The sequence below is a fragment of the Piliocolobus tephrosceles genome, chromosome 19 (genome assembly GCF_002776525.5).
Source record: "Piliocolobus tephrosceles isolate RC106 chromosome 19, ASM277652v3, whole genome shotgun sequence".
Lineage (NCBI taxonomy): Eukaryota > Metazoa > Chordata > Mammalia > Primates > Cercopithecidae > Piliocolobus > Piliocolobus tephrosceles.
The window spans coordinates 3,094,678-3,120,238 of record NC_045452.1 but is presented as its reverse complement, the minus strand read 5'-3'; positions in this window follow the sequence as shown (position 1 = coordinate 3,120,238).

Sequence of the window (25,561 nt, the reverse complement as noted above, 5' to 3'; positions counted from 1 at the left end):
GACGGTGCAGGGGCTCATTCTTGCTGCTGGCTGACTCCGGAGGCAGAGCTGCATCCACCATGTTCCTTGGCACCACCTCACCATTATCCCTGGTTTAGGCAAGAAGAGGCTAATGAAGCCACGAGGAGGGATGTGGTGGGCCCCTCACTGCTCCACAGAAAACAAAACAGAGGCACGACCGGGTGACTCTGCTCTAGCCCAGAATCAAGGCTGGTGCCAGACCCAGTCCCACGGGCTACCCAAACTGGGAGCTCTGCTCAGCACTGCCCTGCCCAGGTGCACAGCCCTCCGGCCACTGGAGTTTCAGTCTGGCTCCATGTTTCTGTCAACAATAGATGCCGTCTGTCATGGCAACTGACCTGGACTTTATGCTGGGACATTCATTGCTCTGTCAGTGCCATGCATTTTGAAAATTCACTCAGTTCAAATGCTCTTCAAAGAAACTAACCACTTTCTGTTGCCATTTGAGAGGCTTCCATAGTGCACAGAGGACAGGAAACACAGGGGAAAAAAAACACCCAAAATAGGTGCGAACAGTAGTGAGGAAACAGAGAAATGATCAGTTTCATACCGCCCCTCCCAAAACCCCTCTCTTTAAAAACAGTCAGCAACATAGAAAGGCAGCAATCTGTGCTGTATGGCAATCAAGCTTCCATGTGGCTGACAGCAGAGCAGGCGTGGGTTGTGCCGAATGCTCAACAGCTCCTTCCTCCCTCCTGCCCCACCCCGGTCCCTGAGGGAGAGCCACCCGGTCTGAGGACACCTGGGCACTCCACCTGCAGGGAACCACCTGTGAAAGGCAAGGGCTGCAGGGCTCTTTGTCACTTGCTCACACCTGGACCAGAGCTTGGGCTCCTCATCTGTACAGTGGGACAGCAGCGGAAGGTGGTTCCCCGGTGCAGCGAGGTCAGATGGGACCATGGGTCAACACTCAGCATGGGGCCTCAGAGAAGGGGCTCCACAAATACTAGTTACTGGCCGGGTGCGGTGGCTCACGCCTGTAATCTCAGCACTTTGGGAGGCCGAGGCGGGTGGATCACGAGGTCAGGAGATCGAGACCATCCTGGCTAACAGGGTGAAACTCTGTCTCTACTAAAAATACAAAAAATTAACCAGGTGTGGTGGCAGGCGCCTATTGTCCTAGCTACTTGAGAGGTTGAGGCAGGAGAATGGTGTGAACCCAGGAGATGGAGCTTGTAGTGAGCTGAGATTACGCCACTGCACTCCAGCCTGGGCAACAGAGCGAGACTCTGTCTCAAAAAAAAAAAGAAAAAAAAGCTTGCTACCCACTAGCATTTAAAAAAATTAATCAACCAGGCAGTGGCTCATACCTGTAATCCCAACACTTCAGGAGGCCGAGGTAGGTGGATCACTTGAGGTCAGGAGTTCGAGATCAGCCTGGCCAGCATGGTGAAACCCCATCTCTACTAAAAATACAAAAATTAGCTGGGCGTGGTGGCGCACACCTGTAATCCCAGCCACTAGGGAGGCTGAGGCAGGAGAATCCTTTGAACTCAGGAGGTAGAGGTTGCAGTGAGCCAAGACTGCTTGGAGACCATTGCTCTCCAGCCTGGGGGACAGAGCAAGACTCTGTCTCAATAATAATAATAATAATAATAATAATAATAATAGTAATAATAAAATATGTTTTATCTACGATATTATCAGTCTATCTATATCTTTATATAGATAGACATTGGTGTCTAGATATTTATTACATGACCAACATCATTCTGAAGACTATTAAAATACAGAGGGAAACCAGGCACGGGTGGCTCACGCCTGTAATCCCAACACTTTGGGAGGCTGAGGCAGGTAGATCACTTGAGCTCAGGAGTTCAAGACAGCCTAGGCAACATGGTGATACCCTGTCTCTACAAAAAATACAAAAAAATTAGCCCAGCATTGTGGTGTGTGCCTGTAATCCCAGTTGCTTGGGAGGCTGAGATCGGGGGACTGCTTAGCCCAGGAGGAGATAGAGGCTGCAGTGAACCAAGATCACACTGCCGAACTCCAGTCTGGGTGGCAAAGTGAGACCCTGTCTCAAAACAAAACAAAACAAAGCAAAACAGAGGTGTATGAACACTTTCACAGTGGGAGACATTTCCATGGCAAGTATTTTTAGCTCTGTGTGTTGACTTACCATTCCAGAGGATGAGGATTCAACTCTTCAACTCCTCGCCTCGACCACATGCAGTTCAAGTTCTAGTCTTACCTGCCTCCCTGTCTGCAGTCTGGTCACTGCTGAAGGGACAGAGCAGACACCTCCTCCTTGCTCCTCGCTGACTTTGGAGGCAGAGCTTCACCCACCACGTTCCTCGGCAGCACCTCACCATCATCCCTGGTCCAACTGAGAAGAGGCTAATGGAGCCACAAGGAGGGGTGTGGTAGGCTCCCCACTGCTCCCCAGAAAATATCTCCAGTAGGATACTTTGATTAAGTTAGTCATCAGAGTTTGTGTATTTTTAAAATGAAACCTGTTATTTTGAGACAGAGTGTAAAAAACAATGCAAAGAGTCCAGATACCCTTCACCCAGTTTTCCCTAATGATGCCATCTTGAAACACTGTATTATAATATCATAATACTACAAGCTAGATGTTGTCATTGATCAAGGCAAGGTACAGAACATTCCCATCACCCTTTGACAGCCACGCCTGGTTTCCACTCTCCTCCCCTCCTGAATCTCTCAATCACCGCTTCCACGATTTTGGCATTTTTCAAATGTCACATTGACGGAATCATGCAGTGTGGGAAGTTTTAGAATTGGCTTTTTTCACTTGGCATAATTCTCTGGAGATTAATCCAGGTTACTGTGTGTTGACAACTTTCCCTTTTATTGCTAAGTAGTTCTGTACTAAAAATACAAAAATTAGCCGGGCGTACTGGCACGCACTTATAGTCCCAGCTACTGGGGAGGCTGAGGCAGGAGAATCACTTGAACCGGGGAGGCAGAGGTTGCAGTGAGCCAAGACGGCGCCATTGTACTCCAGCCTGGGCGACAGAGAGAGATTCTGTCTCAAGAAAAAGAAACTGCCAAACTGTTTTTTAGAGTAGCTGTACCATATGACATTCCCATTAGCAGTATATGAGTGATCTAGTTTCTCCAAATTCTTAGCAGCATTTAACTGTATCACCTTTTTTGGCGCCTTTTTTTTAATTTAAAAAACTATATATATATAGTTTTTTTTTTTTTTTTTTTGAGACAGGGTCTCACTCTATCACCCGGGCTAGAGTGCAGTGGTGAAATCACAGCTCACCAAAGCCCCACTTCCTGAACTCAAGCGATCTTTCTGCCTTGGCCTCCCGAATTGTCGGGATTACAGGCATGAGCCACTGTGCCCAGCCTTTTTTTTTTTCTGCCACTCTGATAGATGTATAGTGATATCACTGTGGTTTTAATTTACATTTCCCTAATGATTAATTATGTATTTTTCATGTGCTTATTTGTTATCTGTGTATCCTCTTTGGTGAAATGTCTACTCATGCCTCATGTCCACGTTTTAATTGGATTTTTATTATTGTTGAGTCTGAGAGGGTTTTTTTGTTGTTGTTTTTGTTGAGACAGTCTCACTCTGACACCCAGGCTGGAGTGCAGTGGCATGATCTCGGCTCACTGCAGCCTCTGCCTCCCGGGTTCAAGTGATTCTTGTGCTTTGGCCACCTGAGTAGCTGGAACTGCAGATGTGTGCCACCATGCCCGGCTAATTTTTTTTTTCTTTTGTATTTTTAGTAGAGACAGGTTTTGCCATGTTGGCCATGCTGGTCTCGAACTCCTGGCCTCAAGTAATCCACCTGCCTTGGCCTCCCAAATTGCTGGGATTACAGGCATGCGCCACTGTGCCTGGCCTGAGAGTTCTTGATCTATTCTAGTACTAGCCCTTTGTTGGATATGTCTTTTGCAACTGTTTTCTCCTAGTCTGTAGCTTGACTTTTTATTCTCATAACAGAACAACTTTTAAGAGAGAAATTTTCACAGAGCAAAAGTTTTAATTTTAATGGAGTCCAATTTATCAATTTTTCTTTTTATGGCTCCTGCTTTTGGAGTCAAGTCTAATAACTCATTCCCTAGCTCTAGATCCTAGAGATTATTCTCCTGTAGTTTTTCCCTGAAAGTTTTATAGTTTTACATTCTAAATTTAAGTTCACGATTCCTTTTTTTTTTTTTTTTTTTTGAGATGGAATCTCGCTTTGTTGCCCAGGCTGGGGTGCAATAGCATGACCTCGGCTCACTGAAACCTCTGCCTCCTGGGTTCAAGAGATTCTCCTGCCTCAGCCTCCTGAGTAGCTGGGATTACAGGCACCCATCACCACACTCAGCTAATTTTTGTATTTTTAGTAGAGATGGGGTTTTGCCATGTTGGCCAGTCTGGTCTTGAACTCCTGACCTCAGATCATCCGTTCTCCTCAGCCTTCCAAAGTGCTGGGATTACAGGCGTGAGTCACCATGCTCAGCCTGGTGTCTCACTCTTTCATCCAGGCTGGAGTGCAGTGGTGTGATCTCAGCTCACTGCAACCTCCACCTCCCAGGTTCAAGCGATTCTCCTGCCTCAGCCTCCTGAGTAGTTGGGATTACAGGTGCCTGCCACCATGCCCATCTAATTTTTTGTATTTTTAGTAGAGACGCAGTTTCGCTATGTTGGCCAGGCTGGTCTCAAATTCCTGACCTCAGGTGATCGGCCCACCTTGGCCTCCCAAAGTGCCGGGATTACAGGCATGAGTCACCATGCCTGGCCCGTCATTCTATTTTGAGTTGATTTTTTAATAAGATGTGAGATTGAGGTTTCTGGTTTTGTTTTTGTTTGCCTATTGATATGGTTTGGCTCTGTGTCCCCACAAAATCTCGTGCTGAAATGTAATCCCCAGTGTTGGAGGTGATGGTTGGTGGGAGGTGATTGGATCATGGGGGTGGATTTCTCATGATTGGTTTAGCACCATCCCCTTGGTGGTGGTCTTGTGATTGTGAGTGAGTTCTTATAAGATCTGCTCATTTAAAAGTGTTGGCACCTCCCCTAACTCTTGCTCCTGCTCTGCCATGTGAGATGCCTGCTCCCCCTTCACCTTCAGCCATGGTTGAAAACTTCTTGAGGCCTCCCCAGAAGCTGAACAGATGCCACCACCATGCTTTCTGTGAAGCCTGCAGAACTGTGAGCCAATTAAACTTCATTCCTTTATATATTGTCCAGTCTCAGGTATTCCTTTATAGCAATACAAGAATGGCCTAACACATCTATATATGTCCAGTTGCTTCAGCACCATTTGTTGTATCCTTCCTTCATTGAGTTGCTTTTGAACTTCTATCAAAAATCACTAGGGACATGCCTGTACTCCCAGCACTTTAGGAGGCTGAGGTGGGAGAATTGCTTGAGCCCAAAAGTTCAAGACCTGCCTGGGCAACATGGTGAAATCCCATCTCTACACACAAAAAAGTGAAAAGTTAGCTGGGTGTGGTGGTGCACACCTGTAGCCCCAACTGTCTGGGAGGTTGAGGTGAGAGGATAGCTTGAGCCTGGAGGGTCGAGGCTACAGTGAGCTGTGATCGCACCACTGTACTATAGCCTGGGTGACAGAGTGAGACCCTGTTTCAAAAAAGCCCCCAAAAAACCCAAACCAAAAAACTATCATGTTGTAAATCTCAAATATACACAATAGAATTTACTTTTAAAAAATCACTAGGGCATGTTTATGTGGATCTATTTCTGGGTTTTCTACTGTTTCATTGATCTATGTGTCCACCCCTCTGCTAATCCCATATAGTTTTAAATGCCATAATTATGGAATAGGCCTTGAAATCAGGTAGATTATTTCTTCTCACTTAAGCAAGTTGAAGAATATAAGATTGACATACAAAAATCAACTGTGACTGGATGCCTCATGCCTGTAATCCCAGAATTTTGGGAAGCTCAGTCAGGAGGGTCATTTGAGGCCAGGACTTTGAGACCAGCTTGGTCAACATAACAAGACCGTGTCTCTACAAAAAAAAAAAAAAAAAAAAAAAAAAAAAAAAATTAAAAAAATTAAAAATCAATTGTATTTCTTTAAAAATGTAATATCATTTATAATCTCTCAAAAAGTAAAATGCTCAGGTGTAAGTCTAACAAAACATGTATAGGATTTTTATGCTGAGAACAACAAAATGTGGATGAAAGAAACCAAAGAATATCTAAATAAATAAAGAGATATACCATATTCATGGATTAGAAGACTCACTATTGTAAAGATGTCAGTTATGCCCCAATATATTCCTATCAAATTCCTTACATCAAAATATAAAAATACAAGCTAGGTTTTTTAGTGGATATTCAAATAGTCAGAAGACTATTTTAAAATTTATATGGAAAGGCAAAGGAACTGGAATAACTATCATTGTTATTTTAAGCTACTTGCTGCAGATTGTATACCCATGTCCCTTTTTGTTTTAAATTATTTTATTGAGGTGAAATTTACATGCAGTGAAATACACAGATCTTAAGTTCTCAATTCAATAAATATATAAACCCATGTAACCAAAACCCCAATCAAGACCCTATTTTCATTACCCTCACAAAGTTTTCTGTGTCCCTTCACCGTCAGTTTGCACCCTCCCACCCCTACCCCAGTCTAGGCAACTACTGACCTGTGCTCTTTTTTTTTTTTTTTTTTTGAGATGGAGTCTGGCTCTGTTGCCCAGGCTGGAATGCAGTGGCATGATCTCGGCTCACTGCAAGCTCCGCCTCCCAGGTTGACAACATTCTCCTGCCTCAGCCTCCCAAGAAGCTGGGACTACAGGCACCCGCCACCATACCTGGCTAATTTTTGTATTTTTAGTAGAGATAGGGTTTCACCATATTAGCCAGGATGGTCTCGATCTCCTGACCTCAAGTGATCCACCTGTCTCGGCCTCCCAAAGTGCTGGGATTACAGGCGTGAGCCACCTCCGCACCCGGCCTGACCTGTGTTCTATAACCACAGATTAATTCTGCCTATTTTAGAACTTTGAATATACACGGAACTTCTGTGAATCTATAATAAAAAATATGGGTACAAGTTCAGTGTCAGATATGTCCCCTGAAAATATTTTCTTATGACAATGACTTTTGGCTTCTTTCTTTCTTTCTTTCTTTCTTTCTTTTTTTTTTTTTTTTTGAGACAGGATCTTACTCGGTCACCCAGGCTGGAGTGCAGTGGCTCAATCATCACTCACTATAGCCTGAAACTCCCAGGCTGAGGCAATCCTTCCACCTCAGCCTCCCCAGTAGCTAGGACCATAAGTGTCCACCAGCATGCCCAGCTAATTTTTAAATTTTTTGTAGAGACAGGGTCTTGCTATGTTGCCCAGGCTGCTCTCAAACTCCTGGGCTCAAGCAATCTGCCCACCTTGGCTTCCCAAAATGCTGGGATTACAGGAGTGAGTCACCACACCTGGATGATTTTCATCTTAATGTTATCTTTTGAGAAACAGATGTTTATAATTTTGATAATCCAGTTTATCAATTTTAAAATTTCATATTTCATGCTTTTTGTGTCCTTTCCAAGAAATCTTTGCTTACTGACTCCAAGATTATGCATATATTCTCCTTTGTTTCTTCTAGAAGCTTTGCAGTTTTATTGTTATGTTTAGGACTATAATTTTATGTTGAATTAGTTTTTGTTTTGTTTTTTCGAGATAGAGTCTCACTTTGTCACCCAGGCTGGAGTGCAGTGGCGCGATCTCTGCTCACTGCAATCTCCACTTCCCAGGTTCTAGCAATTCTCTTGCCTCAGCCTCCTGAGTAGCTGGGATCACAGGCATGCACCACCACACCCGGCTAATTTTTTGTGTTTTAGCAGATACGGGGTTTTGCCCTGTTGGCCAGGCTGGTCTCGAATTCCTGGCCTCAAGTGATCCACCTGCCTTGGCCTTCCAAAGTGCTGGGATTACAGGCAGGAGCCATTGTGTCCCACCTTGAATTAGCTTTTGTGTATGGTGTTAGGTAGAAGTCAAAGTTTATCCTCCCAATTTATCCAATAGTTCGAGCACTATTTGTTTAAAATATTTGACTTTCCCCATTTAATTGCCAATTTCATCTTTGATGAAAATCAATTGGCTACATGTTGTGGGTCTCTTTGTGGACTTTATTCTGTTATGAAATGCTGCATAACATTATCTATTGCTGCACAGCAACTCAAAACTTAGTGACTTAAAATAGCAATTTAGCCAGGCGCAGTGGCTCAAGCCTGTAATCCCAGCACTTTGGGAGGCCGAGACGGGTGGATCACGAGGTCAGGAGATCGAGACCATCCTGGCTAATACGGTGAAACCCCGTCTCTACTAAAAAGTACAAAAAACTAGCCAGGCGAGGTGGCGGGCACCTGTAGTCTCAGTAACTGGGGAGGCTGAGGCAGGAGAATGGCGTGAACCTGGGAGGCGGAGCTTGCAGTGAGCTGAGATCTGGCCACTCACTGCACTCCAGTCTGGGCGACAGAGTGAGACTCCATCTCAAAAAAAAAAAAAAAAAAAAATAGCAATTTAGTCTTACTATATCTTTCCATGGAGTCTTATATCATCTCTGCAGGTAGACTAGCCTGGCAACCATCTCTGCAAGTGGACTAGCCTGGCAACCACCTCTGTGCAGGTGGGCTAGCCTGGCAACCTTAAAAGCATGGTGGCCCCAAGTCTCTGTGCATAGTGCTCTAGCACCCAAGGCAGATGCTGCATTATCTCTTGCGCCCCAGCCTCAGGAGCTCTGCAGCATCAGTTCTGTGGCATTCTGTGGTTTCTAAGGGAATGAGATTCCTGAGATTCACAGATGGTATCAGGGTTCCGGAAGAGCACGTGGGATAGAAGGAAGTGTTGTGGCCATCTTTGAAAAATACAATCTGTAGAATCTCATCCTTTTAAACAATTTTGGTGAATATTTTCTCTCTCTGTCACAGACTGGATAATGTATATTGGTCTGTCTCTGGAAAGCGGAGTGGGCAGCGGGAGGACTCCCCAAAGGCACAACGGAGGCCTGGGGCCAGGACAGTGACAGTGGAGAGGGGATGGGGGCCATCCCCTTTGTACATGTCTGTGTCCCAGCTGTGTGGCACCAGATGTGGTGCAGGAGGTGGGGGAGGCATCGGGGAGACCGGCTGGATGGGCAGGGCCGTCGGTTGTCTCTGTGACAGCCTCTGAGAGATGGGTGCAGGGGTCTGGTAGGGGCTGTGTAGGTGAGGCTAGAGCCCACTGGGGATGTGTTCCTGGGGGCTAGGGGCTGCAGGGGATGTGAGGGAGGAGATTCTGGAACAGAGCAGGGAAGCCAGGCTGGCTGCTGGGGAGTTGCTGAGGCCCCTTCCCGCCCTGCTGCCCTGTACCCTGACTGGGAAACAGAGCACCGCACAAACGAGGCTGTTTGGGTTGGCTGGGGTTCCCTGGGAGGATTGCAGTGCTGAACGAAGCCGGCTCAGGCTCCGGGAAAGGCCGTGAGTGAGAGAGCACGTTCCATGGTGACTATGGGCCCAGCACTGTCCAGCCCAGTTTGGGGAGGGGGCTCTGTGTTGTGCTTGGCCAGCTCACTCCAAAGGAGCAGCACCCCGGGGGCACCAGTGAGTCTCCAGTGGCAGGGGCGTTTTTCCTATGCAGACAACCCCTCCTTGCTGAAACTCATGATCCAAGGAGATCTCCAAGAAAGCACTCTTGACAGAGGACAAGCGGCTGGGACCCTGGCCCAAGGCGGCTGCACTGCCCTCTGCAAACTACTCAGTGCCTTGGGTCCAATCGGGGGTGGGGAGATGCTCTGGAGACCTCCCTTGCTCCCCACCCGGGGTGGTCTCCTTGCCTGGCCACCTCCTGACAATATTTCCCACCTCTTCTGCACTGCTTGCTGGCCTTTGCTGGCGCCTGGCCTTTGTTCAGCCTTGTCCCCACTTTTTAGCATGCTTTAAGCAAAGTTTAGAGGAAATTTTTCTAAATTTTGGTATAAATTTGAAAAATATTTAAAAATTTAGCAAAGTTATTTTAGCAAATGTGTTTTTGTCTGGAGGCTGGCTCCTGCTGGCTATGCTCTGAGTCCGCTGGCCTCCCTGCCCGAACAAGGCCTGCTGCTCAGCACTGCTGCTTGACCAATCACTCTCCTGCACATTTCATTTTTCATTTACACATTAGGCTCTCCCTCAAGGGAGTCTGCCCCAGAGCAGGGTCCTGCCGGCTTTGTCCACACTGCTTCCCCGAGGTACACAGAAATGACTTCTCCTGACCCTGCGCAGTGACTCATAATCCCAGATCGCTTGAGCTCGAAAGTTTGAGACCAGCCTGGGCAACATGGTGAAACCCCGTCTCTACCAAACAAACAAAAATACAGCCAGGTGTGGTGGCGAATGCCTGTGGTCCCATCTACTCAGGAGGCTGAGATGGGAGGATCATTTGAGCCTGGGAGGAAGAGGTTGCAGTGAGCTGAGATCCCGTCTTAGCACTCCAGCCTGGGTGACAGAGTGAGACCCCATCTTGAAAAAAAAAGAAAAGAAATGACTTTTTCCAGGCAAAACTGATCCAAGGGTGTCTCACGATTTTGGTTGTTCATTTGCTTTAGTGTAGGCAGTGTGAAGACCTCACCCGAGTGTGCCACCAACGGAGGCTGCAGGCCCCGGCTCCAGTGAGGGCTGGTGCTACTGCTGCCCTGCCCAGGATGGCTCTGTGTCCTCCTCCCAGAAGCCCAGACTCCCCTGTGGGCCGCCCACCTGGCTGCAGCTCCTGAATGTCTAGTAGGCATCGTACCCTTCATGGATGCACCTGCAAAGAAACTGCACTGTGCTTGCCCGGGGGTCCTCCATCTGACTGATGACTGCACCATTTGCTCAAATAAAACCTTAGGGTCACCTGCTTGTCCTGCATTGGATCCATCAGCAAGTCCTGCTGATTCTATCCCTAGATGCATTCAAAATGTTCTCGCCTGGCTTCATTACCACCTGTGCCTGTGCCCTGAGGCACTTCAGACCGGGCGGCTTAACCACAGACACTTATTGTCTTGTAGTCCTGGAGGCTGGAAGTCCAAGATCAAGGTGTGGGCAGGGCTGGTTCTGACTAAGGCCTCTCTCCTTGGCTTGTGGGCGGCCACCTTCTCCCTGAGTCCTCCTGGAGTTGTCCCTTTGTACATGTCTGTGTCCCAATTTCTTCTTAGAAGCACACCAGTCATATGGGATCAGGGCCTACCCTCTCATGAATTTATTTTAACTTAACTACCTCCTTAAAGACCCTACCTCCAAATACACATTCCGAGGTCCTGGGGGTGAGGGCTTCGGTGTGGAGTTTTGGAAGGGGGAACATAAGTCTGTGCATAACATCACCCATGCCACCCTCATCCCTGCTGCCTCCGCTCAGGCCTTCCATCTGGGGCCACGCTTGTCCTCGCATAGCAGTATGGACTATTCAGGTCACCACTCCGCCCGAGCCATGCACACAAGGCTCACGTGAGGAGGCCTGAGGCCTGGAACTTAGACTCTTGGGACGCCTGCCGGGGATGAGGTCAGCAGGCCCCTCACTCCTCCAGACACAGGGGCCTGCACTCTGCCCGGAGTCTCCCAGTCCTTCTCTGTGCCAGCATGGATCGGTATTTTATTTTAAATGACAGCTTTATTGAGACAATTCAAAGACCATACAATCACCCAAAGTGTACCAGTCAGAAGTTGTTAGCATATTCACAGTGTTGTGTATCCATCACCACTGGGTAACTCTAGAACATTTTAGACTGAGACATAATTCACACACCATAAAATCCCGACACATGCCCCAACACGGATGAACCTTGAGGACATTATGCTAAGAGAAAGAAGCCAGCGACGAAAGGACGGATACCATGTGGTTCCACATATGTGAGATGCATAGAGTAGTGAGGTTCACAGGCACAGACAGTAGAATAGGGGTTGCCAGGGGTAGTGAGGTTCACAGGCACGGACAGTAGAATAGGGATTGCCAGGGGTAGTGAGGTTCACAGGCACGGACAGTAGAATAGGGGTTGGCAGGGGTTGGGGGGCAGGGGATGAGGGGGGCTGCTGTTTAATGGGGACAGAGTTTTAGTTTTGTAAGATGCATAAAGTTCTGAAGATGGATGGTGGTGACAATTACACAACACTGTGAATGTATGTAATATCGCTGAACTGTACACTTAAAAATGGGCTGGGCGCTGTGGCTAGCACCTATAATCCCAGCACTTTGAGAGGGCGAGGAGGGCAGATCACCTGAGGTCAAGAGTTTGAGACCAGCCTGGCCAATGTGGTGAAATACTGTCTCTACAAAAATACAAAACTTAAGCCGGGCGCGGTGGCTCACGCCTGTAATCCCAGCACTTTGGGAGGCCGAGGCGGGTGGATCACGAGGTCAGGAGATCAAGACCATCCTGGCTAATGCCATGAAATCCCGTCTCTACTAAAAATATAAAAAATTATCTGGGCGCAGTGGCGGGCACCTGTAAGTCCCAGCTACTCGGGAGGCTGAGGCAGGAGAATAGTGTGAATTCGGGAGGCAGAGCTTGCAGTGAGCCAAGATTGCGCCACTGCATTCCAGCCTGGGCGACAGAGCGAGACTCCATCTCAAAAACAAACAAACAAACAAAAAGATTCAAACGGTAAATATATGTCATGCATATTTAACTACAAGTTTTTTTAAAAAAAGTAAGTAATTAAAAATCAATCAAACAAAAAGTTGCAGGCCAATGGGCCTAGAATGCTGCAGGATGTATTAATATGTCAGCAAAAGAAAAAAATGCTCATGCATCCATGTGCTTGTACTTGTACACACCACTCTGGAAGCATACCAAGGAGCTACCCCGTGAGCGGGTGACAAGGATGGCATTCCTTAGGTGGGTGAGAGCCCCAGGCAGGAATCCCCACAAGTGAGTCCTTTCATGCTCCTGGAACTTGGAATCTTGGGACTCTGTTACCTACTAGAAAAAGTTAAAAAAGTAGTTGCCGAAGGAGGTCAAGCTGAGGGAAAAGAGCTAAAGCCTCCAGCAGCGATGGTGGCCCCACCCCACCAGGCCCCACCTTGGGCGGGGGCTCCCAGGAAGAAGCCAGCCTGTCCGGTGAAAGCTTGAAGCTCCTGTTCTGTAAGGAGCTGAGTAATGGTGACATACCAAGGCAGGTCAGCAGGGAAGAAGGCGACTTTGTGGATTCCTTTCCTGCTAACCTCACACGTCTTCCGCTCAGAGGTCCAGCAGTGTGCGGTCGGCCCCGTCCCAGTGGCTAGACTGAACGATCTGCTGAGACCACGGAATTCTGAGCAGAAGGCGTTCCCAACGGCCACGCTCACACCCAGAGCACAAGCTCCCAGCCAAAAGCTGCCTCCCTCGGCTGCACAGGAATCTTAACATGTGGGATTATCCACTGAGGAAAGAGTGGAATGGAACAAACAGAAAAAGTGAAGGCTCCTGTAAAGGCAATTAAAATCGACTTAGTTGGCAGCCGAATGTTAACATTGCTGCAAAGACCTTAAAAAGAAAGCCAGCCATTTTATTCAGAATTTACATTCCGGCAGCCCAAGAAGTCAGGCTTTTACCTAATTAAAGAGGAGTAACAAGGCATGTTACTTGTTTCTGTTTTTATTTTTACCTTTCGGACAATTTCCAAATAAATTATTACCAAGCTGTTTTGAGGTTTGAGAATAAGAAGAAAATCTGATATTCAAAATAAGAAGTCGTTTCATGGTCTCTGACTGATAAACAGACATCCATTAGCAAAATGAGAGAGAGACACATTTTCCTAGATCAAATTTCCAAAGAAATGGAAGTTTCTTGTGTTTTCTTGCCAAAACCCTGGCTGCCTCTGGTGCTTTGATGAATCGATTCCCCCTGGAGAATAAGAAGATTCTGGAAGTGTCTTGTGTGTTTGGAGGGCTGAATAGATGATAGATATAGTGATGCCATTAGAAGTTAGGGCTTTCTTGTAGAAGGAGGTACAGATATGGAATGACGGACACAAGGAGGAGCCTGCAGGGCCAGGAAGGACTAGGAGTGACTGTGAGTTCATGGTATGAGTTATTATGGATTCATTATAACTAATTGCAATGACAATTAAAATTAATAGTACAATCACATATTAATAACACAACTATATTAATCATAATTCAATGATGTTTAATATTATTAATTGTATATTTATACATATTATAATCTTACAAATAATTTTTTTCTAGGATCTAAATTATACTGTGGTAAAGTGAGCAGAACTCATGCCTGGACCCCAGTGTGGAAGAAATATTCTGCTCTAAGAAAGCTGGGCTTGGTCAGGCATGATGGCTCACGCCTATAATCCCAGCACTTTGGGAGGCCAAGGTGGGAGGATCACTTAAATCCAGGAGTTTGAGACCAGCCTGGGCAATAATGAGACCCCATCTCTATAAAAAACAAACAAACAAAAAAAAGGAAGCAGGGCTCCTCAGGGAAATGGCCGCCTCCAGCGCTGCAGCAGTTAAAGTGCAGGCTGAGCCTGGTGCAGCGGTGGTGCCAGGAAACAAGGGCATGCTCCACCATGACGGGGACACGGGGCTGGTCAGCCAGCATCCAAACAAGCACCACAGTCACTGAATATAACTCACCGAATCAAAGAAAACCGCACAGGCCTTCGCTGGTAACCGGAGACTGGGTAGTTTTCCTTACGGTGGAAAGCCGGCTATTAAATGGAGAAGAAACAAAGGAGTTACAAAATCACTATCTTGAGTGGGTGTAGTGGCTCACGCCTGTAATCCCAGCACTTCGGGAGGCCAAGACAGGAGGATCACTTGAGCCCAGGAGTTTGAGACCACTCTGGGCAACATGGTGAGACCTCATCTCTACCAAAAAAATTTTCAAAAAATTAGCTGAATGCAGTGGGATGTACCTGTAGTCCCAGTTACTTGGGAGGCTGAGGCTGGAGGATCCTCTGAGCCCAGGAGTTTGAAGCTACAGTGAACTGTGATTGCAGCACTGCACTCCAGCCTGGGTGGCAGAGTAACACCTTGTCTCAAAAAAACAAACAAACAAAAAAGGTAGCACAATGTAGATTTTTACAGAAAGAGCAAGAAAGGCCATGAAGCAAAATGTTTAAAAGAAACAACTTGAAGTGAAAGGCTTAGGGAGCTCAATTGTGCTTTTCTTTTCTCCAGAAGACCCCAGAGAGAGCCCTGAGTGGCTCTGCAGCCACTGGGAGTCTCTGGCCACCACAAGAGGAGCTTGTGGTCCTGTAGGAGTTGATGGGTCGGCATCGCCTGGGCCGAGAGTCCGTGTCTGCCATGTGACTTGTGGTCTTCCACAGCAGACACTCAGCTTTCTGCATACAGGTGTGGCTGGTAAAAAAGCCACAGGGGCTCCCCCAGGACCCCAGCTCAGGGTTGGACGTGGGATGTGACCGGTCCCAGACTCTCTGCTTGAGCTCGGCTGTGCAGCCTCACGGGGGCTGGCCCTGCCACGGGTGCCCCTCCCGGGCCATGCACCAGGAGGTTTCCACCCTGACCTGCAAAGATGCAACGCTTTCCGGATCTGAGCAACACACTTCATTCAGGATGGGCCTCTCCCAGGACAGCACTGATGGGAGCTTCCCGTGAACACCTGTTGGGCTGTGCTTCTCCTTGGAACATCTGGTTAAGCAGGAATGGGGCCTGTGTTGGGGCAAGGGGCTGCTCCACTCCCTCATGCCCAACCTGCACCGGTGCCTCCAGCCAAGCTGAGGGGTTCACACACATGGTCAGCAGAGTTTCACCTGGCAGTGAGATCTACCGCCTGCACTGGGGGGACAAGGGCTGGTCTGTCCTCATGTCCTGCCCCAGTGGCCACCCCAAGCCCCAAGGGAAAAGCAGCACAAATGTCTGCTCCCCACAGCGTGAGGGCACCTGCTCCTCTTTCTGCCAGCCAGCTCCTGGATGCCCCACACCCGCAGCCTGGGAGCAGAGGGTAGCAGGAGGAAGAGGAGGTGACAGAGAGCCCAGAGACAAAAGCCAATGTGTGGGCCAGTCCTGGGGGCTGCAGGCACAGACACAGGGGGCGCCTGTCGGGGCTTGGGGCTGAGGGGACGCCCAGAGCCGCAGGCGGAGAGCAGGGGTCATTGCCAAGGGCACTGGCCAGAAAACCAGGCGTGGGGCTCAGGAGAGCCTTCAAGGAACAGGCCTGGGGCTGTGGGCTGAGGCGGGGCTCTGGTTAGACGGCGTCTTTTTTTTTTTTTTTTTTTTTGAAATCGAGTCTCACTCTGTCCCCCAGGCTGGAGTACAGTGGCGTGATCTGGGCTCACTGCAACCTCTGTCTCCCAGGTTCACGCCATTCTCCTGCCTCAGCCTCCCAAGAAGCTGGGACTACAGGCGCCCACCACCACATCCAGCTAATTTTTGTATTTTTCGTAGAGACGGGGTTTCACTGTGTTAGCCAGGATGGTCTCGATCTCCTGACCTCGTGATCCGCCCGCATTGGCCTCCCAAAGTGCTGGGATTACAGGCGTGAGCCACTGCGCCCGGCTCTGGTGAGGCAACTTCTAATCCCCAAGCCAGCACAGCCATGCCAGGTCCCTGACCTCCAAGGCCATTGCTGTGGGGGATAAGACACGCCCAGTAAGCACAACCCCAACATCTACTAATCCTGGCAGCCTCGGGCCTCTGCAGACCCTGCTGGAGGGGAAGTGGAGGCTGAGGGGGAAGCCGCACCAGGCGGAGCTGTTGGGGAAGGGCCCCTGGAGGCCACACGTGAGCCTCAGAGAGGGCAGGTGTGTGGGCAGGCGCAGCCAGGCCACAGGAACACATGTCTGGGCAGGGAGAGGGCAGTGGGCCTAGGCTGAGCAGGTTGGGGACCCTGCGAGAGAGACCAGGGAGGTCTCCAGAGTGGTGGCATGACCAGAGTGTTAGGGAGATTGATGTGGCGGCAGCACATCCCCGAGGAGGCAGAGGTGAAAGTGTCACCCAGGAGGCTGCAGAAGGTCGACCAGCCGGGGTCTGAGGGGCCAGTTAACGAGGAGAGAGCCAGGGGCCAATGTACCCAGGAGGAAGGAAGGAAGCCAGGTCAGGCAGGGATGGGTGGCGAAACGTGGGGTGAGACCACAGTCATGAAGCAACTCCTGCAGCCGCTCCACTCAAGCTGGTCCTGCGGCAGTTTCCACACTTGTTGGCTGTGACCACAAATTAAAAAGCCAACTGCAGACATCAAGGCTGCCCTGCAGCTGTGACAGCCCTCCCCACCCCACCCACCACACCTCTGACTCCCAGCCAAGGGCTGAGAGCCCCTCCTGAGCACACTCATCCACCCAGCTCCACAGCGTGCACAGGGCGTGGCAGCCTCGGATGCAGAGAAGCGCCTCACAGCCTCCCCAACAGGTTCCCACTGGCCCAGTGCCAGCCCATGCCCCAGTTGTGCAGGGATCTGCAGAGCTGTGCTGCAATTCATTTCTTTGGCAACAATGACCTGAGAGAGCCCGGCCTTAAGAGCGAAGATAAACGGGCTCTTCGACTAGGATGTCCTTGTCACAGGGGAGGGAGATAGGCAGCTGGCCCTGCTCCCTTACCCCTTTGCGAGGAGCCCCTGAAAGGAGCCCATGGACCACGTTGAAATGCAGGATGCTGTGGGGTTCTCCAAGGAGGAGACCAGGCCCTTGTCCTCAGCTCAGCCCTGGGAGAGGAACCCAGGGAAGGGGAGACAAATTTTGCAGGGATGTGGAGTGCCAGAGAGCAGGGCCCCTGTGCAGAGCCCAGAGGGGGCTGCAGGGCATGAGGGCAGAAGGAGGTGCAAAGGCTGTGCATCAAGGACACAGATCCATAGCTGGCTCTTCAGAATGCAGCTGAAAAGCTTAAAAGCTTTGAAAACGCAATGCCTAGGTTCTGCCGGTGAGCACCTAATAGAGCTCTCTGAGAGTGGCCCCCCTACTCTGCCTTTTTTTTTTTTTTTTTTAAATGCAGATACTGGTTTAAAACTAGACACACTCTCAGTTAAGTGAACACCAGCCTCACAGACTTCATGATCCAGACTTGTTCTGCGTGACCCAAATTACACATGACTGCCTGTTATGTGTTTTAAAATATTTTTTTAATTAAATTTTTTTCTGTGGAGATCATTGTAGATTCACAGGCAGTTGTAAGAAACAACACAGAGAGGTCCCTTGTACCCAATGGTACCATCTTGCAAACGGTAGGACATCAGAGCCTGGATGCTGACACTGGTACAGTCAAGACATGGGATATTTATGTCACCAGAGGCTCCCTCCTGCTGCCCTTTTATGGCCATATGCACCTCCCTCTCACTGAAGCCCCTTCCTAACCTCTGGCAATGGCTGATGTGTCTTGCATTTCTATAACGTTGTCATTTCAACAGTGTTTTGTAAGTGGACATGGAATCATATAGTATGTAATCCTTCAGGCCTGGCTTTTTCCACTTAGCATAATTCTTTGAAGATTTATCCCGGTTGTTGCAGGGATTGATAAAAACTTCATTTCTTGGCCGGGCGTGGTGGCTCACGCCTGTAATCTCAGCACTTTGGGAGGCCGAGGTGGGCGGATCACGAGGTCAGAAGATCAAGACCATCCTGGCTAACACGGTGAAACCCCGTCTCTACTAAAAACACAAAAAATTAGCCCGGTGTGGTGGTGGGCGCCTGTAATCCCAGCTACTTGGGAAGCTGAGGCAGGAGAATGGCCTGAACCCGGGAGGCAGAGCTTGCAGTGAACCGAGATGGCGCCACTGCACTCTACCCAGCCTGACCACAGAGTGAGACTCCGTCTCAAAGAAAAAAAAAAAAAGTATCACATTACCTATAGGTGTTTGACAGATGCCCTTTACAAAGTTGACAAAGTTCCTCCTTTATTCCTAGTTTTAGAATTTCTATTATGAATGGGTGTGGAATTTTGTCAAATGCTTTTTTTTTTTTTTTGAGACAGAGTCTCGCTCTGTCGCCCACGCTGGAGTGCAGTAGTGTGATCTTGGCTCACTGCAAGCTCCGCCTCTTGGGTTCACGCCATTCTCCTGCCTCAGCCTCCCAAATAGCTGGGACTACAGGCGCCACCACCTCGCCTGGCTAGTTTTTTGTATTTTTAGTAGAGACGGGGTTTCACCCTGTTACCTAGGATGGTCTTGATCTCCTGACCTCGTGATCCGCCCGCCTCGGCCTCCCAAAGTGTTGGGATTACAGGCGTGAGCCATCGCGCCTGGCCGAATTTTGTCAAATGCTTTTTGTGCATCAATTGATACGATTTTTCTTCATTATCCTGTAAATTCAGTGGATTATATTGTTTGCTTTTTGAATGTTTAACCAGTCATCCATTCCAGGAGTAAACTTCACTTGGTAATGGTGTATAATTGTTTGCATGTAGTGCTGAGTTCTATTTGCTAATATTCTATTAAATATTTTCTTGTTCTATATTCATGAGGGATATTTGTCTGAGATTTTCTTTTTTTATACTACCTTTGTTCAGTTTTGGTATCACTGTATTTCTAGCTGCATAAAACAAATAGGGTCTTCTCTCCTCACCTATTTTCTGGAACAATAGTGATAAATTTTTCTTCAAAGATTTGATAGAATTATCTATTTAAACCATAGGAGCCTGGAGATTTCTTTTTTAGGAGTTCTAAAATTATGAATTCAATTCCCTATTCAAGTTATCTTTTTCATATTGGGTAAGTTGTGGTAGTTTGTATTTTTCAAGAAATTGGTTTATTTCATCCAAGTTGTCAAATTTGTATGTATAGAGTAGAGTTATCATTCCTGATATTGGTAATTTATGTCTTCTTCTTCTTTTTTTTTTTTTTTTTTGGTCAGTATTGATAAGAGTTTTGTCAATTTTATTGACCTTTCAAAGAATTAGCTCTTGGCCGGGCGCAGTGGCTCACGCCTGTAATCCCAGGATTTTGGGAGGCTGAGGCAGGAGGATCATGAGGTCAAGAGTTTGAGACCAGCCTGGCCAATATGATGAACCCTCTCTCTACTAAAATACAAAAGTTAGCCGGCCATGGTGGTGTGTGCCTGTAATCCCAGCTACTCGGGAGGTTGAGGCAGAAGATTCTCTTGAACCTGGGAGGTGGAGCTTGCAGTGAGCCGAGATTGCGCCACTGCACTCCAGCCTGGGTGACAGAGGAAGACTCCGTCTCGGGGAAAGAAAAAAAAAAAAGACAATCAGCTCTTTCTTTCATTGACTTTTCTCTGTTACTTTTATAAGGATTTTATTAATTTTTGCTCTTATCTTGTATTATTTTCTTCCTTCTGCTTGCCTTGGGTTTATTTTGCTCTTCTTTTCCTAGTTTCTTGAGGTTTTAGAGCTTATTGATTTGAGACTTTTCCTCTTTTCTAATGTATGTGTTTAATGCTATAAATTTTCCCTATCCACAATGCTTTTTCTGTGTTTTGACATTTGTATTCCATTTCCATTCAGCTCAATGTATTTTTAAAAATATCTCTTGAAACTCCTTTTTCCCATGGATTACTTATAAATGAGTTGTTTAGTTTCCAAGTAGTTGGAGGTTTTTCTATTATCTTTCTGTTGATTTGTAGTTTGAATTCATTATGTTTGGAGAACCCACACCATGTGATTTCAATTTTTAGAAAATTGTTAAGGTTTGTTTTGTGCCCCAGAATATGGTCTATATTGGTATATGTTTCCTGGGCACTTGGAAAGAAAGGATATTCTGCTGTTGAAATAAAGTGTTCAATAAATGTCAATTAGATCCTATTGGTTTATGATGTCATTGTGTGCTTCTATTTTCTTGCTGATTTTCTGTCTAGTTGTTCTATCAATTGTTGAGAGAGGAGTGTTGAGGTATCCAGCCACAATTGTGGGTTTGTCTATTTCTCCTTTCAGTTCTATCCCTTTTTGTTGTATATATTTTGCAGTTCTGTTGTTTGTTACATAAATGTTTAGGATTGCTATGCATTCCTGTTGCAGTGACCCTTTTATTATTGCATGTCAGTGTTATTTCTAGTAATTTTCTTTGCCCTGAATTCTGCCTCATTTGATACTAATTTAGCCACACCTGCTTTCCTTTGATTAACATTTGTGTGAAACATCTTGAAGTGAATTTATTGTAGATAGTATACAGTTGTCACATGTTTTAAAATCCATCTTACCAAGCTCTTTTAATTGGTGAGTTAAGACATTTACAGTTAATGTAATTATTGATATGTGAGGGTATAATTGTGTCATTTTCTTCTGATCTGTTTTCTGTTTGCTCTCTGTTTTTTGTTTCCTTTTTCCTAACTTTTTATCAGTTAAACATTTTTTGGAATTCCATTTTGATTGATCAATAGTGTGGGTTTTTTGTGTGTGTGTGTGGAGACAGAGTCTTACTTTGTTGCCTAGACTGGAGTGACATGGCTTACTTTAACCTTAAACTCCTGGGCTTAAGTAATTCTCCCGCCTCAGCCTTCTGGGTAGCTAGGACCACAGCCATGTGCCATCATGCCTGGCTAATTTTTTAATGTTTTGTGGAGTCAGGTTCTCACTATGTTGCCCAGGCTGGTCTTGAACTCCTATCCTCAAGCAATCCTTCCGCTTCAGCCTCCCAAAATGCTGAGATTATAGATGTGAACCACTGTGCCTGGCCCTCCATTGTGTTTTTGAGTATAGCTCCTTGTATAGCCTTTTAGTGGATGTTCTACATTATACACAACTTATCATAATCTACTGGTGGTGTCATTTTTTCAGTTTGAGTGAAGGGCAGGAAACTTACCTCTCTTTGTATCCCATTATCCTGCCCCATGTATAATGTAATTGTCTTAAATATTTCCTCTACATACACTTAGAATCACATTAGGCAGTGCAATAAATTTTGCTTCAGTCATCAGACATAACTTACAAAATTCAAGAGGAGAAGAAAAGCCTATTGTATTTACTCATATTTTTACTTATTAGGTTTTTTCCTTCCTTCCTTATTTAATTTTTCCTTCCCATTTAGATAACTTCCTTCTGACATTCTTTTTGGGTAAGTCTTTGGCAACAAATTCTATTAGTTTTCCTTCATTTGAGAATGTCTTGATTTCCCTTTCATTCCTGAAGGGTATTTTCACTGCATGTAAGATTCTGGGCTGATGGTTCCTTTCCTTCAGCACTTGAAAAACTTTGTGCTGCTTCATTCTGGCCTCCATCACTCCTGAAGGGAAGTCTGCAGTAATGCAAATGGTTTTTCCCTATAGAGTATTGGCATTGGCATTGCTTTCTCTGGCTATTTTCAAGATTTTTGCTTTGTCCTTAGTTTTTAGAAATTTTATTGTGGTGTGCTGCCTTGGTATGGATTGCTTTGGGTTTTCCTTATTTGGGATTCATTCTGAATCTGTAGGTTTGTGTCTCTGGCCAAATTTGGGGAGTTTTAGCAGTTGTTGAGTACTTTATCAGTCTTGCTTGCTTTCTCCTCTTCTTCTTAACCACCATAACCACCATAACATTTAATGACACAAATGTTAGGTCTTTTGTTGTAGTACCACATACACCAGAGACTCTGTTCTTTTTTTCTTTTTCAGTCTATTTTCTCTATTGTTCAGACTGGGTACTTTCTATTGCTTTGTCTTCCAGTTCACTGGTTCTTTCCTCTGTCCCCTTCATCCTGCTCTTGAGCCCATCCACTGAGTTTTTACTTCAGTTATTGTATTTGTCACTTCTAAAATTTCCATTCCAATTTCTTTATATCTTCGATTTCTTTCCTAAGACTTTCTCTCTCTTTGCTGAGGTTATTTTTTCATCTGTTTCAAGTATGTTCTTAGTTGTTTGCTGAAGCATCTTTATGATGGCTGCTTTATGACTGTAAAGCAGCTCTTTGTGAGCTAATTCTAACATCTTTGCCACCTACTGTTGGCATCTACTGATTGCCCCTTTTCACTTAATTGCATTCAACAGTTTCAGTCCATTGCATCACACTGAGAACCATCTTCCTGGTAATGAGCGGTTTTCTATTGAAACCTGGACATTTTTGTGTTATGAGACTCTGGATCTGATATAAATTTTCTGTTTTTCAAACAGCTTTATTGAGATATAACTGATACCCAGGAAACTACATATTTAAAATAGGCAGTTTGATGAATTTTGACGTATGTCTATACAGACCCATGAAACCATCACCACATTCAAGGTAATAAACACACCCATCACTTCCCAAAGTCTTCTCTATTTTTTTTTTCTTGAGACAGAGTATCGCTCTATCACCCAGGCTGGAGTGCAATGGCATAATCTCGGCTCACTGAGTTCCTCCCAGGTTCAAGCTCCTCCACCTCCCAGGTTCAAGCAATTCTCCTGCCTCAGCCTCCCGAGTAGCTGGGATTACAGGCGTGTGCCACCATGCCTGGCTAATTTTCAGAGTTTTAGTAGAGACAGAGTTTCACCACGTTGGCCAGGCTGGTCTCAAACTCCTGGCCTCAAGTGATCCACCGCCTTGGCCTCCCAAAGTGCTAGGATTATAGGCGTGAGCCACCATGCCTGGCCCCAAAGTCTTCTATTGTTGCTTTTGTAAACATTGTGGTGTTGTGCTGTTGTTTTTTTGATGCTGCTCTGGCCCCTTGTTACTATAGGGTGGAATAAAGTCCAGGTTCCCCACTCAGTCTCCATTTATACCCATGGGAGCTCTTTTTCTCTTTACTCTGGGTAGGGTCTGGCTCCCCATGTGGTTTCTGCTGATACCCCATTGGGGTGGCCTCATTACCACTGGGTAGTAGTGAAGACCCAGGCTCCTCGGTTTGCCTCCTCTGACACCACCTCCCCCAGCAGGGAGCGGGAGACAGCGGCATTACCTCCAGGGAGCGTGGAAGCTCAGGCTGTTCCACAATGGGATATGGGTCAGGGGTGGGTGCGGCGGTCTCGGCTCCCTCCTTGGTGTCTCTGACACCACAGGGGGAGATGTTGGGGTTCCTTGCCATGGCTTCCCAAAGTGGGGAGTCTAGGCTCCTGCTCAGCCTTTGCTGGGGTGGCCGAGGGTGTTTTCGTGGTGATGGCTGGAGTAGACAGGTTATTGTCTAAACGTTTTGGCCTTGCGAGGCTGCTCCCTCCTAGTTCTTTGGCTAGACACAGCAGCTTTCATTGGGGCAATTTTCGTCTGTGTCTGTTGTTTCCAGCTTGTTGGCTTCTTCAGCTCCAGAAGGGAGATATATGAGGCCAAAAGAAACCATAGGGAGCTGCCCGCCCCGTCATCCTCAGGTTCTGAGGTCCCTGACAGGTCTCTGCTCTTCTCTTCACCTTTTAGAGTCCACTTATGTTTGCTTTCTGTGTGGTGTCCAGGCTTTTAGTCGTACATAGTGGGAGAAACAGGGAAAAGTACTTCTACTCAATTTTCCTGAAAGTGGAAGTCCCTGTATTTTTAGAAACCTTTCCCCTGGGTGACCCTTGCACAGTCAAATCTGAGCGGTGGGCTTGGGAATTGCCTTGGCTAGCTCTGGCTGCCCTTCCATCAGTAGACACCTCAGAGGTTCCCAGCGTTTTAGGCGACTGGGACAATAGAGAACCACGTTTATTAATAGGTCGGAGCTGACAGAATCCACCAGGGCCTTGGAGACGCCCACCCAGTGGGGTGGGGTCCTGGTCTGGAACGCGGAGGCTTCAGGGACAGCAGCCTCCTGCAGCCCACACTGCCCCCTGGTGGCCGAGCCTGACCAGAACCGGGCTAGGGCCTGGTCCAGGGTTCTTGTCCCTGGGCGGTGGGACCAGGTGTCCTCTAGAGCAGGTGCTTGGGGGAGAGATGGGAACACCCTGGATCACGGCGGAGATACGTCCAGAGCAAGTGTATGCACTTTCTAGAAAACCTCCCCCAGGAGTCACGACACACGAGGGAGCCCCGATCACCCTGTCCTGCAGATAAGTGGCCGAGATGTGGGACACCAGCTGGCCCCAACACGCTCTCTGAGTTTGGGGAGTTAAACCCGAGAGTGCCCTGGCAGGCTTTCTGTCTAGCTGGGGCTCAGCCGGGGTGGCGGCTTAATTAGATCGGACTGCTATTAAAAAATACTGTAAACTGAGTGGCTTAAACACAGAAATGTATTCTTCACAGTTCTGCAGGCTGGAACTCTGAGACCAGGATGCAGCTTGGTTGGGTTCTGGTGGGAGCCGCTTCCAGCTGCAGATTTTTGACTTCGCGTTTAATCCTCACGTGTCAGAGGGCAGAGCTCTCCGGGCCCCTCTGATGAGGGGACTAATCCCATTCATGAGGACTCCACCCTCACGACTTCTTCATCTCCCAAGGGACCCACTTGCTAGTACCACCCCCTTAGGGGTTAGAATTTCAACAGTGAATGTTGGAGGGATGCAAACATTCCGTGCATAACAGGTGGGGCTGATCCTTGGAGGCTGGCTGGGCTCAGGACCCCAAATGTCACCAGGCACTGGGTGTTCTGCAAATGCCTTCCAGGGTCAGGGCCTCAAGGAGATGGTCTCTTCTTTAGCACCTGCCTCACCCTGGGGTTCATACTGCCTGGCCTACGGAACTGCCTCCCCTGGGCTGTCCCCTCCCCCATGCCACCAGAAGCCTCTTCAAGTCTCACGTCACCCTCAGGCTGAGTCCTCCTCTTCCCTCCTCCACTGGCCTCCTGGGACTCAGAGCTCAGACATAAGTGGGCTCAGAAAATGAAGAGAAAACTCACACACACAAAAACAGGATTGGCTAATCAGCATTGGAAGAAATGGTCCTCTCACAGATGTTTTTATTGTGATAAAATATACA